Raw genomic sequence first — 13,050 nt, 5'->3', positions numbered from 1 at the left:
CATGCATATAGTAAATTAATTGAATTACAGTGCTGTGAAAAACTATTCCACTTCCTTTTTTTTTGGCATATTTGTCAAATTTCAAAGATCATCAAAAAAAAAAAAAATTCTATTATACAAATATTCAATTCAATTCAATTCAATTTTATTTGTATAGCGCTTTTAGCAATTTTCAATGCCGCAAAGCAGCTTTACATAGTCAAAAGAATTATTTAAGTTTGTATGAAATGTGAATTTGTATGAATCAAAATGGTCAGTTTGTCCCTGGTGAGCAAGCCGAGGGCGACAGTGGCAAGGAAAAACTCCCTGAGATGGTAATAGGAAGAAACCTTGAGAGGAACCAGACTCAACAGGGAACCCATCCTCATTTGGGTGAAACAGAAAGCAGTAAATGATCTGCATTTATACAGTGTGTAAATATAACTGAACTAAAGCAAGGCACTAACCAGACTTGCTGTCAGCATCAGATATACATACCAGTGCAGCATCCTGGCCAAAGAAAGACAGGTCTGGAGTTGTTGCTGCTACCTGGAGACCTGTGCTTTTTGAATATAACTTTATAATGTTCTTCAGCACAACCCCCACTCAGCAGCATTAAAGAAAAGATTGGTAAATTCACATTCTACTGTAAGTACAGACTAAAGCAAAGTTTAAACCCATACAATCACTGCACTATTACAAAAATGAACAGTTAATCAGATGCTGTTACAATACAAGGTAGGAAACATGGAGTGCTTAACAGTTTATTGCTATCTCTACTGCATGTCTATCGCATCAACTATACTACATGAAAGCTGAATGTGTTTGAAGCAGGCCCCATCTGGCCCATTAACCCCTGCATATACTTTAAATTAGTAAATATAACATTAGTACAGTACATACTGTATATTAGATATTTTTGCGTTAAATTTACCAAACTTTTATTTAATGATCATGCTACCTGAAGTGGAAGCACCAGTGATTACCAACATGGTCCCATCTTTGACAATGATTAGTCTGGTCCTTTCTGGATGTCTGATTACAAGAAATCCTTCTTTTTCCTAGTGGGAAACTATAATGAAACTGTTTTTCGGGTTTTTAACCTTGCATGTTGTGGTATTAACATGCACAAAAGCTGTCTGGTATTGTAAAACCACAGAGATTTCCAGATAAAATGGCAACTTTTTTGGTTTTATATCTAATCCAATCACTGAGTACATTAAAGCTCTTACTCATCTCACAGGGGGGGCTGGAGCCTATCCCAGAAGACTTGGGACACGAGGCGGGGTCCAGCCTGGAAAGGGTGCCTATCCTTCGCAGTGCACAAACACACACACACGCGCACACACACACACACACACACACACACACACACACACTACAGGAAAGTTGGGTACGCCATTTAGCCCTTGGACTATGGGAGAACACTGGAGTACCCAGAGGAAACCCACTAAGCAAGAACATGCAAACTCCATGCACAGAGACAGAAATAAAACCCTGACCCTGGAGGTGCAAGGTGACAGTGCGAACCACTACACCACCGTGCCACCTACAGTACATTGAAGCTGATCAGCTTATTTTTAGCTTTAGCCTTTTATCTATTTCTACTAAAACTAAAAAACTAAAAATCATAACCATAAATGATGGGTACTTATGCTAGTGCACCCTATAATCCCTATGCAAAGCAGGCACAAATAAGGCTGCTTAATAACTTTAAGGTTTGTTCAAACCAAGGACACTCCCCAGTAGAATTTTGCAGCACAAGTTAAAGGTTGCACAAGATGTGGTAAACATGCACAGCACTAATGAAACTAAGAAAAGATGTGCTGCACGTACTGTATGAAAGGTATTACTGGACATCAGAAGGCTACTAAAAGCTTGGATTTCTTCCCCAAAATAATGCACACAAAAGAGAATTTGCCAGGCAAATGCACCAACAAAATTGACTCAAATACAAAACAATCATGCTTCAGTATGATATCAGCCATCTGCATGGGAGGACAAAATAATCTAGGGTGGTTTAACTCCATCGTGGCAGTTGTGGATGGATGCAAACTACGAATTTGCATAGATCATAGTGATCTAAACACAAAGTCAAAAAAAGAGGACACTACCCTTGTTTATGCCAGGTGCAAAATCTCAAGTAATTTAAAGCAAATTAAAGCATTGTTTAATTAGCCCAACTAATATGTGGTTTTTCCAGCTTCACAGCTGTCCCAATCTCTTAAGTTCTCTTCGCATTATGCATGTGGAAATGCTTTGCATTATGGTTAAATAACTTGTTGCCAGCTGAACCATATTAATTACTGCAGTAATCCAGTGGATGATGTTACCTATTCGCTTTTTATCTGATGAAAGCTGTTACCTGTTTACAGCAAGTTGGGACAGTAAACTATATAACATTGCCATTCTTTGTCACAACACTTAAACATTGTTTAGAGACTGAGGACACCATATAATAAATGTTTCAGGTTTAAATGTTATCCAATTCTTCCTGCAAACAAGTATTTAGGTTCATAACAGTCCTAGATCTTCAGTGACACAATCTGAATTTCAAAATGTGCCACACATTCAGGCTGCATTTTCAGCATTAATGGTGGCATCACAGAAATGTAAGTTAATTTGCCAATGCCATTAACTTTACCCCATCTCAAGACAGTTCCTAGCTTTTGGGACTTGCTGGTAGCTATCTGGAAGGCTCTTGTAATCTTCAGTCCAGCTCACATATCCCTTCCTTTCAGAAAAAAATGTCAAATCCTTTGACAATAGTACTAGAGATGAGAAACCCGGATTTATTAACAGATTTAAAGCCTTCTGTATCACTCACTAAACAGTCAGGAGGAATTCTGACTGATTTTTTCTACAGTCTCTCCACTAGAGGGCACTCACCGAATCCCTAGAATCCACTTGGACTCTATTTGGACTCAAGAATCTCACACGTTTTATTACTACTCAGTGAGTAGTAGTGGAGTGGAGTCCACTGATCCACTGAATCTCACGGTTCAGATGAATTAGCCAAGGCACAGCAAGTTCTTTTTTTGTTTCTGACCATTAGAAATATAAGTGGCTGAGAATCAAGAGTTATTAATGCTACATTCATTTTAATGACAAACGCACATAGAAATAAGTTTAGACAACAACAAAATTGTGTTGTGCACATTTGTTTAAAATGAAAGGTATTTTTTATTTTAAAATAATTACTTAATGGTTTTACTTCATTCCTAACCCTACAAAATGCAATCGTCCTAACTTTTTTATTGTGTTGCTAGACTGAATGTCATGAATTTATGTTTATTTACAAATGGTTTGAAGTGGACTAGACAAAACAAGAAATATATAGTGTTCATAATGCCTGCAATGTAATAGTTCACTGATTTAGTATTTTACAGTACATAATATTTTGGAATTAATTTGGAATATGGAATACATGGAATATTTTTAGCTAAATGGAATACGGTAATTCTAGCATTCTGATCAAATATTTAAAATAGACTGGCATAGTAAAGAGAAGTAAGTTTTATTTTTTGTTTAATTTTTTCTCTTTCTTTCTTTTACAACCACATTAAAACAATCTAGCAATTCTTACACTGAGACTTAAAGTTTTTACAATGGCAGCTGTGTAATAAGCTCACCATAAGCATAAATAAAACAACACAGAAGCAATTCATGATGATTTAGAAGCAATTATTAAGACAGAAAAGTGCTGTTTAAGATGACATATGGTCAGGTGTGTTTTCTTGACGGCAGGGCTTCCTGGACTGATTTCAATTTTTTATTTTTTTTAGTTCAGTTTTGATTCAGTTTGTAAAGATCTCCACATGATGGCAGCAAAACCTGTCTCTAGGTACATGAGGTCCTTCAAAGTACTGTATCTTAACGTTCATGATACAATAAGAACATTTCTAAGAAATTTGCTCAGTTGAAACTTACTGTATAGTAATTGTTCTATAAAAAATGATGTGAAGACAAAATAAAAGTTTTTTATTCTTTTTTTTAAATCAATATAAAAATGTGAATAATTAGTTGTTCCTGAGAAATTGTTATTAGTATTTGAGTAACTACTGTAAATTATGTGTTTATTTTAAACAGAATAGTAGACTGTACAATTGCAATTTCATACAGATTTTAGATGTGCACAGCTTGTTTATACCACCGCTGGACATAGTAAAAAAAAAAAAAACTGCTTTATATGTTATATGTAAGAAAGGAACATGCAAACGGAAGTAGAAGAATTTATTGTTCACATACTGTATACAAATCACATTAAAAAGGTCGAATCTTAGGCCTTAATTAATTTAGTGGTGATATTTAGTTGTCTTTATTACAAATAGTAGGATTACAAATATAACAGATATACTGTACCATACATAATAATCACAATGATCATTTATGGGTGGGAAAAGGGGGTAATTTTTTATAAGCAGCCTACTTTATGAATGTAAATGGCATTTATTCTGAAGAACCTGTAGTTATACTGGCAGTGGAACTAATTTGAACTAGATCATACTGAATGAAATACAAGATGACATTCTTATTCAGGAACTCATTTCTTGGAAGCACAGTGTTTTCCTTTCAAAACACTCCTTCCCCTTATTTGATCTGCCTTGCTAAATTGGTCAACAAGGGCCAACGGTACAGCTGTGTCAGTAACATACGTCTATGAACATGGACATGAGCATTAAAAAGGGCTTACGTAGGTATACAAGTGCGATACCACAAGATTGAAGTTATTTAAATAGAATTTTACATCACATTGTTACATTACATTACAGAATTTGGCAGACGACCTTAAAAAAGTAAGTTAGCTCCCAATATTGCTATTTAGGATACACTTATATTAATTAAGCAGAACAACTTTAGCAACTTACATTGATCAGTTTTAATATCAGCAGCAGACAAGATCAAAAGAATGATGTAGTACTATGATAGTGAATGTCACACAGTACTGGATACAAGTGTTGCAAAATGTACCAATTTATAAACTGGTTATAATATAACCTACATATAATATAATGTATGGTGTTGTCTTGTCCTTAAAAGCTTTTATGAACAAGGAAAAGCATTCAAATGATTTGAGAGACTACACTTGATATACTTGTCAACGAACCACAACATGTCTTATAATTTAACTTACTAGATGATAAAATGTTTGGTAGCTGGCAGTAATAAATTATGTCTGTGGGGAAGCATTAATGAGCTGCTGATCCAAAAGCATTCAGAGATGTAAGCTATTCCACTCTAGTAATAAACATATGATGTGTAGTAGGTATGAGGTTGCTGACCCCAGAGATAGCAATATCTTGTAGTTCATAAGTGTGCCAAGCCAAGTGTGACAAACTTATCTGGTTACTCAGTTGTACTGGGGTTCTACATGTGCATTCTTTACATACAGACTTTGGAATTTAGAATGTAGAATAAAAATTCTGATATAAAACTGGAATTTAAGATATGATTTGTGATAGTATGTAGTATTTATACACTTTTAAAATTTATTTTGCATATAGCATGTACCGTATAGTGTATCACAAAATTCATAATTTTATATTGTTTACCTGGTTTTACCAAACACTAAAATACCCAGAATGGAATGTGCCAAAAGTTAATTTAGTCATTTTCTAAAATGTTATGTTGTACATATCGAAACAGACTTATTTTCAAGCTGATAAAAGATGAATGTTTTCAGGCAGTTTGGAGGGATACTTCTGGTCTAGGTTCCTCTTGCATGTGTAACATGTGTAGGTTACAGTATTTTGCTTTAACAAACCTATATGTGTGCATTATCCATGCAGTTGTGTCCGACGTGTTTCAGTTGTGTTTCAGGGTTTCAGCATCTCTTTAAATGCATTGCGACCTTGTGCCAGCTCTTTCTATTCACTTATGTTCTTGCTAGCGTCTGCCCTGATGGTGTCAAGCCAGCGAGTCATTTAATCTCCTTGTACCACTGAGCAGGCTGGCAAATGACTCGCTGCATGTCTTACCAGCATGAGGTTTTTTTCAAGGTAACACTATGGTTGTGATGAGTCTGCATTTTTGTCATGACACTTATATCTTTGCTATAGGTCTACATTATCCATGTTCTTACTGAAGAGTTGCTTATAACGAACATGTAGTGATCTAACTTTATTACAAAAGAATTTATAGCATTTTTCAGCTTTTACTGTAACAGGTAACCGGATCACCTGCCCTGCACAGTTTACTGTTTTCTTAGATCCCAGTATGTCAGATTTAACCAACCAGCTAATTTAAGTCGAAGTGGGTGTGATAGAGGAGGGAAAACACTAAAATATGCGGTAGTGGGTGCTCTCCAGGGCTAGGGTTGAGAATCACTGCTCTAAAGTTGCACATTTGTAACTGTTAGTTTTGCTGAATAGCATTGTCTTGTGTTAATCCATAGAACTACAAGCATACTGTAACATTTCAAATAAACATACATTTAATTAATTTTTCACACAAATGTGGTATTAAATTATTAAGTGAGTTATAACAATTTTTAAATCTGAATATGGTCTTCAACATTATTGGATTACTTATATTCTTTTTTGGTTCATTTTTTCATTTCTACACCACACAATTCTGTTAACCCTTATTTATTATCATTGTTTAAAATGATTACATGTTTTTGCAAAGCACTGGTACTTTGAATCCACTCCAAGCTGCTTGTTATATCTATAAACTATTAGATGGTATTTGTGGATCTGTGTATTCTTTCTTTTATTCAATTTATAATTGTTCATTATATACATACAAAATATTTATGAAGCATGTTTATTAATATGATATGTAAGTGAGCATGATTTGGAGACAGATATATTAATGTGTGTCTTGGACTGGGCTTGGCTTTTGGCTTTTTGTCTCATGTTACTAGATTAAATTGCAGCTACATTGAGGTTGCCATATAAGTCATGCCTCTTAACTTGGCAACAGTTCATATGCGTGTGACAGATGTCAGCATTTTAAAAATGCCAAGTAAGTAGTAATAGATAGCATGATAGTAGTCATATCATGCTACGGCTATACTGAAATAATCTTACTGTTACGTGCATTGATTGTTAAAATAAAAATTAAAAAAACAAGTCGTACTATACTATTTTTTCATTGTAAATTATTATAACATTATCTGTCCACTTTGGATTTGTCACTTAGATGTAAACACAAAATCAACAACAACAACAACAAAAAAGTGTGTACACAAAAACAGGGTTACAATACTCAAAATAATATATGTATACATACAGGTGCATCTCAATAAATTAGGATATCATCAAAAAGTTGATTTATTTCAGACTGATATATTGTAGGTATTTATTTGTTTTCATTTTTATGATTATGTCTTATACAGTAGCTAATGAAAAGCTAAAACTCAGTATCTCAGAAAATATTAATATTGTAAAAAAATAGACTCATGGTGTCACACTCTAATCAGCTAATTAACACCTGCAAAAAACCTGAGCCTTTAAATAGTCTCTAGTCTGGGTCAGTAGGCTTTCTGTTGACAGAATGCTGTATCCAAGCACATTAAGGATAAGTTATATGGAAGGAAAAAATGTGGTAGAAAACTGTGAACAAGCAACAGGGATAAACGGAGTCTTGAGAGGATTGTGAAACGAAGCCCATGCCATAGTTATGAAACTCATAAGCAGTGAAATCAGTGCTTAAAGAGCCACCATACTGTACTGTACATATCCGGGACATGGGCTACAACTGTTGCATTCCTTGTGTCAAGCCACTCTTGAACCACAAACGTCAGAGGTGTCTTACCTGGGCTAAGAGCAAAAAGGACTGGATTGTTGCTCAGTTGGCCAAAGTCCTTTTTCCAGTTAAAAGTAAATTTTACATTTTATTTGGAAATCAAGGTCCCTGTGTCTGGAGGAAAAGAGGAGAGGCACAGAATTGCCAAGTTGCTTGAGGTCCAGTATGAGGTCTGCATGGCTAAAGAAGTACAGATCTTCACTATAGGGTGTACTCACCTTTGTTGCCAGCTGTCAGAAGACAGTAAATCTAAACTGTTATACACACTGCACAATGACTACACTAAAATATATCTAAGACTAATTTCTATAGTATTGTAGCGTTTTTACCGCTAAGCAGAACTTGGAGAGACAAGTGAGCTTCCTGGCTGCCCAATGCAAATGGCTGGGAGTACTTTATTGAGCAACAGCACATTCCACAGTCACTAAACAGACATCTACCCACACACACACACAACCTGGCCGAAGCCACTACCCCAAACACCTTTCCCCAACACGGTGAACACATCATAACCCCTCCCGCAAAGCATGATGGTCGTCTGTCAAACCCCACCCACGCCACACTGCCCCCACCCGAGCTGTGACCGTCCCCGGTCACCATGGCGAACTCAGTCCTGGAGGCGTGACGGTGGCCGGCGCTGGCGTTGTGAACGCCGGAGTCCTTCCGCGGGGGAAGGAGGGGTGCAGCCCCCCTCCCGAGGCGGACCGGCCTCCACAGAGTTCAATGTTTCACTGGCGTTGGGCCGATAGGGAGCGAGACGGTCTCGGTGGAGCACGACCACTCGCGACCGCCCCGTCAACCGCACCCGGTAGACTACATCGGAGAGCTGGGCAATGACCGTGCAGGGGCCCACCCAGTGAGACATGAGCTTAGGCGAGAGCCCCCTTTTCCTTCCAGGGGAATACACCCACACCTGCTCCCCAGCAGCAAAGTCTCGCCCCTGGCTGTGAGTGTCATACACGCGGCGCTGTTTAACACCGGGGTCCGCCAAGTGTCTACGTGCCAACTCGTGGACACGGAACAGTTTGTCTTTCAGTACAAAAAAATAATCCAATCCACTTGTGGGGGGGACCCGAACACAAGGTCCACGGGCGTGCGCAACTCGCGACCGAACATTAATGCAGCTGGCGTCAGCTGTGAGGACTCCTGCACTGCTGTGCGATAAGCCCAAAGCACGAGAGGCAAATGTTCGTCCCAATCCTTTTGACGGTCGCTGGTAAGCACGGCGAGTTGGGTGGTGAGCGTGCGATTGAAGCGCTCCACGAGGCCGTCACTCTGCGGATGAAGGGGCGTGGTGCGGGTCTTTTTCACCCCGAGGCGCTCGCACACCGCCGCCTGATCGCTGTGCAACTGCTCCGGGGCGCCGAATCGGCAGAACACCTCATCCACCAGCACTCGAGCCGTGGTGGAAGCGCTCTGGTCAGGGACAGCAAACGCCTCCGGCCACTTGGTGAAATAATCCATGGCCACCAGCACATACCGGTTCCCGCGATCGGAGATAGAAAACGGCCCAAGAATGTCCACGCCCATACGCTCCATAGGTGCCCCCACCCGAAAGTCTTGCAGGGGTGCCCGCGAGCGCTGGGTAGGTCCCTTCTTTGCCGTGCAGATGTCGCATCTGTGCACAAAGAGTTCACTATCCGTGTGGCAGCCCGGCCAGTAGAAGCGAGCGCGCAACCGCCGCAGCGTTTTAGTGACTCCGAAGTGTCCCGCACCCGCATGCCCGTGTACCATTCCCAACACTCGTGACCGCAGATTCCGCAGCACCAGCAGCTGAAAAGATTCGCCAGCGCCGCACGGTCGTTCCCAGTGACGGTAGAGTAAACCTCCCCGCAACACTAGTCGGTTGAACTGCGAGTGGAGAGCTTTTTCCTCGGGCCCCAGGTGAGCAACCGCGGCATAATCCGGTCTCTGGCCCGCGTTAACCCACCCCAGCACCCGCTGCAGCGCCGGATCCTTCTCCTGCTCGGCAGTTAGCTGATCACAGTCCATCTGGAGCACAGACGAAACGGCTACAGGCGATGGTTTACGTGACGCGATAACTCGGCTGCACACCGGATCGGACGGCTGATTACCGACGGGGGCTCTGGAGGACTGCTCAGGGAGAACATTCGGCTTCACGGGGGTCAGAGAGTGTTCGATGTCGCGATCACCCACGCGCTCCTCCACCCGCTCGCAGTGCCGACAACGCTCTTTGCTGCACGGCCGGCGGGATAAAGCATCGGCGTTGGCATGCAGTTTTCCCGCTCGGTGCTGAACGGTAAAATGGTAGTCCTGCAACCGCTCGAGCCATCGCGCTAACTGCCCCTCGGGCTCTTTAAAACTAAGCAGCCACATCAGCGAAGCGTGATCGGTCCGCAGCAGGAAGGATTGCCCGTATAAATACGGCCTAAAATGTTTAAGGGCCGCGACGACCGCTAGCAGCTCGCACCGGGTGACACAGTAGTTCCTCTCCGGTCCTGACAACGCGCGGCTGAAGTAAGCTATAGCATGCTCTTTACCCTCGGAAACCTGAGACAGGACGGCCCCCAGCCCTACATCGCTTGCGTCCGTGTCGAGGATAAACATACGAGATGTATCAGGATATCCGAGAACGGGCGACGTGACCAAAGCTTTCCGTAACCGAGTAAAAGCACGCGCGTGCACCCTGTCCCAGCGAAACGGCTGATTCTTTCTTGTGAGCCCGTGCAGCGGACTGGCGATCGTGGCAAAATCCTTCACAAACCGGCGATAGTAAGAGGCTAACCCGAGGAAGGTGCGCAGTTGTGACACATTTAGCGGTTCAGGCCAATTCTGCACTGCCGCAATTTTTGCTGGATCGGTGGCAATACCTCTAGCACTAATTACGTGTCCTAGAAAACCCGTCTCCTGCCGCAACAGCTGGCACTTTTTGGGGTTGAGCCGCAAATTCGCCCGCCGGATAGCCGAAAATACTTCACGCAAGTTAGCTAGCGCGACCTCAAACTTCTTGCCGTGCACCAATAAATCGTCCAGGTAAACGACACAACGGTTGCGAGGAATATCCGTCAACACTTTCTCCATCAACCGTTCGAACGTCGCTGGCGCGTTACAGAGGCCGAACGGCATGCGCCGAAATTGCCATAGCCCTTGGCCGATCGAGAACGCGGTTTTTGGTCGTGCTTCCGGGGCGAGCTCTACTTGCCAATACCCGCTACGCAAATCCAACGAGCTAAACCACGCCGAGCCTGCAACGTGCTCCAGCGCGTCATCTATCCGCGGTAACGAGTAAGAATCTTTACGCGTTACCTCGTTTAACCGCCGGTAGTCCACACAAAACCGCCACGATTCGTCCTTTTTACGCACGAGCACAACGGGTGAAGACCACGGTCCGGACGCTGGCTCTATGACGCCCAAATCGGCCATCTCGCGCAGCTTCTGCTCGGCGATAGCTCGTTTAGCTAATGGGAGGCGTCTCGGATGTAGCCGAACAGGTGCTGCGTTACCCGTATCAATCGTGTGCTGCACCAGATTGGTATGTGTGCACTCGCACTCATCTACCGCGAAAATATCCGCGAACTCGTGCAAAAGGGACTTCACGGTGTCGGCCTGTGACTGGCTAAGCCCTACACTGCTACGCTGCATTAGCTCGGCCATTATCCTAGCTCGGTCGGCTACCGGATGTTTACATGGCGCGTCCACCGGAAGTTCCGCCCCCCTGGTGCGTGCTTCTAACCCGTCCGGCTGCGGTTTGGGCACTAGCAACCGGGCTAACCCGAAGTTACCGCGCAGAGTTCCGTCCACGAGATTCAGTACCGCACCCCACCTTTCCAAAATGTCTAAACCCAAGATACAATCATCCTCGATGTCTGCCACAAAGAACGGATGGGAAAGAATGATTGCACCTACTTGTATTAGCACCGTGCGACAGGCCCGTATCTTCAAATAACTTTCCGATACGGTGCGAATGCTCAAAGCCGGGTCCGGCAGCATACAACCGCGCTCGCCTTGATCTAATACTCCCCAGCGCAGCAGCGAAACCGTAGAGCCAGTGTCCACGAGCGCCCGTAGCGAAACGTTGTCCAGGCCACAATTCACGTAGACACCCGCGCGATTTCCTACGCGTCCTGACCGGAAGTTAAACCCGGCCGTTGGGGAAGCAAAGACGGCTGTAGGAGGCAGCTTCTCCTCGGCTAGTTTTAATGGCTGCTGGAGTACATTGTCCTCAGGCCTGAGAACGTCGCAGCGGTAATCCGTCAGTCCCTGGCCTCGGCGGGGTCGCGAAATCTCGGAGGCTGAGTCGAGGCCTAGCCGCGACAGGTAGCCCTGTCCCCGGCTAGGTTCACCTACCGAGCGGCCCCGAGCCACGGGAAAACGCTCGGCTCTTTCGCTGTGGTGGTCTGCCATGATGGGCTCTGCGCGCTCGGCTTCGCGCAGCGCCTCAAACAGGGAAGCCGGTGCCGCCAACCGGATGTGCTCGCGAAGCCGCGACGGCCGAATTCCCCGCAGGAACGCACGCCGTGCTAGCTCTTCCTGCTGGACGGGCTGAATTCCGGGTAGCCCCGGCGTGCGAGAGATCTCAGGTCCATGGCGAACGCCCCTAGTGGCTAGGACGGCAGGTGCAGCTGCAGGTCGCCTCGCCGGCTGACGGCGCACGGAGCTGTAGCTTGCTCTGGGGTGCGCTCTAAGCCGTTACTCTCCATCCCACTTCTGACACCAAATGTAGCGTTTTTATCGCTAAGCAGAACTTGGAGAGACAAGTGAGCTTCCTGGCTGCCCAATGCAAATGGCTGGGAGTACTTTATTGAGCAACAGCACATTCCACAGTCACTAAACAGACATCTACCCACACACACACACAACCTGGCCGAAGCCACTACCCCAAACACCTTTCCCCAACACGGTGAACACATCATAACCCCTCCCGCAAAGCATGATGGTCGTCTGTCAAACCCCACCCACGCCACAGTATTGTCCTTTGAGAAGATATATTAAAATGTTTGCTGAAATCAGAGGTGTACTCACATTTGTGGGTAGAGATATGGAAAATGTATTGATTTATTTAATCTATCTTTTTATGTTAATTTGTGAGTTGGCAATATGAGTGTATGCAGGAGCCCTTATACTTCCTCTTTGTTCCTCATACTTTCTCCTGCATGACTGCTGAATTTCACTGTAAAGCTGTAAAGTGGGCAGAGAAATCACGGACACGAGGGCTATTGCAGTGCAATAGGGTGCTTGGTTATTTTTAAATGCTTTGTGGCAAAAAGAGCAAATAAAATAAAGAATAAGTCGTGATATGTTCCGCCAATTAAGCCTCTTTTATGGAGTAGGAAGGTGAGCAGACGAGACGAGTGTTTTGGG

This window comes from Clarias gariepinus, chromosome 24 (assembly GCF_024256425.1).
Source record: "Clarias gariepinus isolate MV-2021 ecotype Netherlands chromosome 24, CGAR_prim_01v2, whole genome shotgun sequence".
In the NCBI taxonomy this organism is placed as follows: Eukaryota; Metazoa; Chordata; class Actinopteri; order Siluriformes; family Clariidae; genus Clarias; species Clarias gariepinus.
The sequence above is the reverse complement of the archived record's forward strand: the minus strand, read 5'-3'. Positions refer to the sequence as shown.